Source organism: Netta rufina, assembly GCF_964035555.1.
Source record: "Netta rufina genome assembly, chromosome: 2".
NCBI classification, from domain to species: domain Eukaryota; kingdom Metazoa; phylum Chordata; class Aves; order Anseriformes; family Anatidae; genus Netta; species Netta rufina.
Window position 1 is genome coordinate 25038102 of NC_140124.1, and position 6713 is coordinate 25044814.

The following is a 6713-nucleotide window of genomic DNA, read 5'->3' on the forward strand; positions in this document are numbered from 1 at the left end:
GAAGAGCAACTTTTTGAACAAACATTTCTGTATAGACTGTCATGGGCTTTTAAGTTGTCAGTCAGTGACAAAAATTGTACCCTGCACTTTGATGTTTTTAAGAGATGGGTATGAACATCATTTTGCAGATTTTCATGTGTGACTAGAGAATATACTGAAAAAAACACAGCATGACATACCATACAAGGGCATTCTAAGACAGTGGCATTAAAAAAGGTTTGGTTTGCTGCAAAAATATTCTCAACACAGCCATATACCTCAAAAGCAGCTGTTATAAATCAGGAAAACTCTTGTGGGAGGCAGGAATCAATGCCCAATTACCTGTTGTATTGAAGTCACCCTGGACATTCTAATTTCCCACTTCTATCAAGAAAAAAATTTAGTGTTTGCTAGTATTATCTCCCTTCCTTTTCTCTTGCTCTCTGTCTCAAGCGTAGTTAACCAGAGCTTCCTTCCATCTTCTGTGGGAAACCATTGCCATCTAGCTCCCAGAAAGCTGTATGATGCAGATACATAGGAGTGTGGTAAGTGACGGATTTCCGAAGGAATTATGCTAACTCTGAAGGAAGGCCATAGAAAAATGCTTGCATTTTATCTGAGTAAAACAAAAAGAGAAAAAAAAAAAAAAAAAAAAGAAACATCCTTTAATATTGTTATGAATCATCTTGAAGCTATGTAATGCTATATAAGAAAAGACAAAGTATTACACACTACCTTGCAATTATATGGGTATAAAAGCCTAGAACCGCTCTGGCTGACATTGCTGCTTCTATATTCTGCTTTCAGTTATAGCTCATCTTCCTCACTTTTGATCTCAAGTCCATCACCCTACTTCATCAAAGAAAGCCATTATTCACACTTATCAGTGGTTAAATGAAATGGCAAAAGCCTCCACCAAAATAAATGAGGAAAATACTTCTATTTTTTTCCCCCACATTTCAAGTTTTGAACAGATTCTGCATTCTCATAATCCTCAGCTCACATATGAACTCACAGATGTGTACTTCATCAATGGACAAACACTCCGCTGGATTTGGAATAGATCTTACAGCAATAAATAGAAGTTTAGCACTCTTCTCAATGTGATAGCATCAGTAAAAAGAGGTCTGGAACCTGATATGAAAAGGCTTTATTTTCCATCCATGAAAAGCCTGTGATATTTCAGAGCTCTTTTTTTTTTTTTTTTTTAATTTCTTTTTTTTTTTTTTTTCTCCCAACATTTTTTTAAATATCTTCAATGAAAGGATCTCCCCACAAAAGTAGTTAAATTGGCTATGTAAATTTTGGAAGAATAGCAAAGAATAAGCATTGTTTGAACTGGGATTTAAACCACTAGTGTGCTTTTGTTTAACGGCCACTAATATACAAAACACAGCAAAACTAAAATAGATGAGAACAATATAATATAAGCAGAAGACAACTTGCCTATGTTTGCTCTCTGTCCATTGGAATAACATACTTTATTTGCAGAGCTAGTTCTGCTGTCACAGATAGAAGAATTATTTAACCAAATGATTATTTTTTTTTCCTTTCTGGAGTAAAATAAGATTCCTTACCTTTTTTTTTTTCTTTCTTTCTTTTTTTTTTTTTTTTGGCCTTGCTTGTAAGAGGGGAATGGGAAGTTGGCTGCAATGACCTGCCAGCACACTCACATTTTTACTCAGAGTCTGCAGCTAGATCCAGAGAGAAAAACCCCATAGCAGCAGTGGGGCTGTAGGGTATGGCACAAATGGGTGGGAGAGATTTTATTTGACCCTCCCCATGGCAACAGGTGCATTTTTGTTCCATATTTATAATCCTAATGATATATATCCTTTCCAGTGAAAATGTGTATCCATACATGCACCCACAGAACTTAACAGATGAAATAATTTTATTAAAATGTTGTAGAGGTATTTTGCAAATGTTTAAAAGACTGTTAGGGTAGACTTTTGTGTTAGATTACTAAGGCCATCTTGTATTATTGACAGATGGGTTAATTTGAAATGGCTTGCTGATCTATTATCAAAAGACATTAGCACAGGTTCTGAAATCAAATGTTTAGGGAACCCTGTAGGGCACCTAGGCATGAGCCAAATGTGCCTGAAGTCATCTTAAAAAAAATGAAGAATGAAACTGGCATTGAACTCATTTGTCTTTGTCAAGAAAATACGTCGAACAATGTACAGTGTTGTCAGTACAGAGGCTACAGAGGTGGAGAAACAATTATTTCTGTAAATATATCTGCATTTTTTTGCTCCATAGCCCTGCAATGACATCAAATGTGGTAAAACGGAATGGTAATGAGCCCTTCAAACATCTGCATGCTTATTTTAGAGCAATTAAAATATTCTATCCTCTCCAGTGAGAAGAGGACCAGGAAAGAGGGTGAAATTCAGAGTTTGTACACTCTAAATGTCTGCCCTAATTTGAAGGATGCAAATGCAGTCAGCTGTGAATGAATGAAGAAGGAATCCGGAGGAATGGCCCTTAGCTCCCCACTCATTTGGGACAACTCCAGTACTTTGAACAGTTCTGCACAAATATTTTTGCTTACAGCCCCTGCCTGACACCTTTGTGTCAGAGGGTTATTTCTTAGGGAGCAAATCTAGAAGGCACATTTACTCTGAGATCACCTCAGTGATTCCCTTCCCTCAAATCTGGGAAGTACCACTGCCACCGGGGAGTGCTCAGTGCTCTCTTCCTCCTTTCCCCACCCCCCCACCTCCCACTTTTTTTTTTGGCATCATGAAATCAGAGTATTTACAGAAAAGCTTGTTCTTTTTCCTCTTCTTTGAAAGAAGGAGAGAGGAAGAATGTTTAGTAAACATGGATTAGGGAAGTGATTATAAAAATGCAAATTATTTTTCATAATACCAAATCATTTAAATAACCCCATACAGCCTCTCTTCAAGGGTGGGCACATTGTGTACTTCTTATTACTCATTACTCAGCCTGATGATTTGCCTCAGGATTAGCTGATACTAAAGTGCACTTTTTTTTCTTTTTTTTTTTTTTTTTTCCCCTGGGTCTGATAACTCAGATGCATTTTTTCTAATTCATTTCATAATTTCCTTTTTCTCTGGCTGAAGCTAACTGAAGCCACATAATAGCTGACCCTATGGAGATAATACTGAATTTTCCTGCAGGATTCAGACACCTGCTAATAGGATCTTCTGAAGGAGGCTTATTGTATTTGCAAAGGGGCTTGTAGCACATTGTCTGTTTAAAATTGGTTTCATTTGCACTGGAGAATTGTGATGTATAAATAGTCTAAACATTCTGTAGCTTGCAGAAATGATCCGAATGCTTCTTGCTCCTCTAGTCAATGAAAACCAGGCTCTTTGGCAGCAAGTAGAGAACCACTTCAAATGGAAATGAAACAGAATTTAATAAGAACACATTATTTGGAATAATATACATATGTACATTTTTATACTGTAACTGCTTTACAGATCAGTTTCTAAGCTGGTAGATTAAAAGATACTGTTACATTGAAAGAGTTAAAAGAATGACTTTATTTTAAACTTTGAATGTCTTTTGCAATCTGACATATTGCATCTATTACTTTTCATGGAGACCTTCTCTTGTAAAAATCTAGCCCAGTGAAAATCTTCCTTGCGCTTTTTTTTTTTTTTTCTTTCAATTTTTTAAAATAAAACAAGCATGGGAGGCATTGTGGGCCTCTATGTCTCTCTGTGGGTCCTCTATGTCTCTCCCACCCACTATTATAATAAAATGTATAGGCTTTATACTACGATTTTTAAGCTGTTTGACTTTTTGTATCCATAAATAAGGAAGAAAAAAAAAAAAGAATGAAAAAGAGACATGCTTTTCAAGAAACTATGACTTAAGCAGAAGTAAAAAAAAAAAAAAAAAAAAGACAGTTCAGAGCACCCAAAGTCTGAAGATAAGCTGCTATTTCAAGAAAAGCTGGTGTAAGCCTTTGGTATTTTTAGAGTTGTGGGCACTTCTTTTCAATATATAACAAAGAAAATTAAGTCCATTTTGTATTTTCAGATGCTTTGGTTTCCTGTTCCTGCATCTTCATATACATCTAGGAAAGAACAGATATAATAGTGGTTGTACACAATGCTTCCTTTTTTTTTTTTTTTTTTTTTTTTTGTTAAAAAAGAACACTGTTGCAAAGATATACATAAACCAGCAATGCTAGACACAAAATAAAAAACACTTCTTTAGCATGAAAGATAGCTCCAAGGGCATATCTGTAACACACTGATATTTGGCTGAATTTTTAGTATGCATAAGATCTCCAGTTTTGAAAGATATAATTAGTGGCAAGACAGGTCTGAGACATACATAAATGATGCCTTCCTGGCTAATATGGCACACCAGAATGCTGCCTTTTCAGTACAAATATTTCAAGCTGTTTGTATGTTATCAACAATTTTGCACTGAGCACCTGCTAAAGAGTAACAGTAATGATAGGCTGTCGGTGTACACAGCACAAACCCCATGCCAAAATGTCTGGCGAAGGTTTACATCCTCATTGGTCTTCAGCAGATGGCAGAGCAGAAATCTGTGCCATGGCAATGCTTGATCTGAGAGAAATAGTGCATATGAGAGGAGAGGGAGATGATGCAGATTTATCTTCATTTGAAGTGAAAATGCTACCTAAGTTACAATTTCCTCTGTCAGAAGAGTTTTGAGCTGTCAATGCTTATGAACAAGAACTGGATAAACTTCTTGCTCATTAGCTTTTGTAGCCATTTTCTAATTTATTTTTATTTTTTTTTAATATGTGAAAAAAGTCAATTGTCCTCTTTGACAAAGGATTTATATTTAGTTTAAAAAACGTGCAAGGATGATAAAAAAAATATCAGTTTAGAGGAGTGTTTTTAATGAAATGATTGAATGTGCTACAGCCTTGTAACATCCTATGACAGTCTATCACAGAGATGGGGCATGGGAGTTTCCTCAAATACATATCTGATGTTTCCACTGGGATTCCTTGAGGAAGGAGGCAAATCTGCAAAAGACTGGTGCACTCAACAGCTAGTATCACCATAAGAACATAAAAATGCCAACCCAGCTATCATCCCAGGTCTATTCTTTTGACCGCAATTAGATTTTCAGTCCCTCAGTTCAACCCCAGGGGAGTTTAAGGTTTTATTACTTTTCAGCAGTATTCTTACCTTTGAAGAGCTGGGGCATGGCTGAACTTTTTGCAGTTATTTAGAGCTCATTAGAGCTCAGAGGCATAGGTGCATGTGTGTGTGACTGAATGAAAAGGCTGATAAAAGCATAACAAAAAGTGTTAGGGAAAAGCTGTTCGCAGAGTGTTATGCGTTGGTTAGTCTGAGAATTTGCCAGTACTGTAACTGGGATTTATATAAAAAGAGATAGAAAATCAACTGACACTGCAGATTTTAGGTTCAAAGAGAGGATTTGAAAGATTCTCAGACAGTAAATCTGGGCATGAAACTACGAAATAATGTGTTTTCTACTTATTTTTCCTTGCCTTTTAGTTCTAATAAATTTTAGAGCACTTCTAGTCAGGACCGCAGGGAATATGAGCAGAATGATCACTTTCCCAGCAAACCAATTTGGCTGCCTTAACTTCTATTCTTTTGTTTTTCACAAAGAGAAATTCCTGTCACAGGCAAAGTGCAGGCAAATCCTGTATCACGCTTCCCATGAGCATTGCTGGTTACTGTACAGAAGCCTGCATACTGAGTTCATGGAACCCATCAATAGGCAAATCACTAATTTGCCCTACAGGAGTCTGAAATTACTTCCCCAGCTCCGTTTCCAGTTTTGTGATGTTTTACTTTTCATCATACTCAGTGCTGAAGCATCCTGCTGCAAATACAAGTATTAATTGTTCCAATTTATTCACTACTAAGAGTGCTCCTTCACTGCAGGTCAGGAATTGGAAAATTCGTCTTTCTAATACAGTCTTTCTAAGCTGAGTCATTTACCCTTTATCATATTTAGCAGGACCTATCCTGGTCTTTTTAGTGGAAATGTTGCTCCTATGTTTCTTTTTAAAAATATTGGTAAATGAAGAGAGCAGCAAAATGTGGTTATGCAAACGCGTCCTTTACAGCTACAGAATTCGTTTTGTGAAGCTTGAGTTGGAATCTGAACTGTCACAAAGTTTAAGTTACCTTTACTTTGAACGCATTCTTTTAGTAGAGTCATACATCAGCGAGAAAGCCGAGAAGGAAGACATACAAGAGTAAGAAGAAAATGTACTTTGTGATTGCTATTTCTTACATCTGGTCTAAAAAATCATCTTGATTCAAAGCGAGTAACTCCAAACAAAGTATAAACGTCATTAGTAATTCATTATTCTCACTAATCAGCTTGCTTTTACAAGCACGGTTGCATGTTTGCATACATAATTTGGATGCACAGTTGAAATTGTAACCTGCACAAAATTTTTAGTAGTGCAAGTACTGAATGGTAATGCAGCCACACAAGCATTGTGATTACTCAGCCAACTGATTAGTATATTTGCAAGAATGAGTATTTTCCATTTCAAGAATAAAAGAAATGGAACACAGTAAAAAACATGGAAAATGTGATAAAATAGGCTTGTTACCAAATAAAGTCTTGTGAGCTGTTCTTAATTTGTAAGACTGCCAATATTCAGAGCAGATTTATGGTAGCTACACTGCCATGACAAAAACTTTACAGTGTATTCACTACTCTTATGCCAAGAGGTACGATGCAGTAGGTTTGAATAAAAACAGGACTAGCATCCCCTA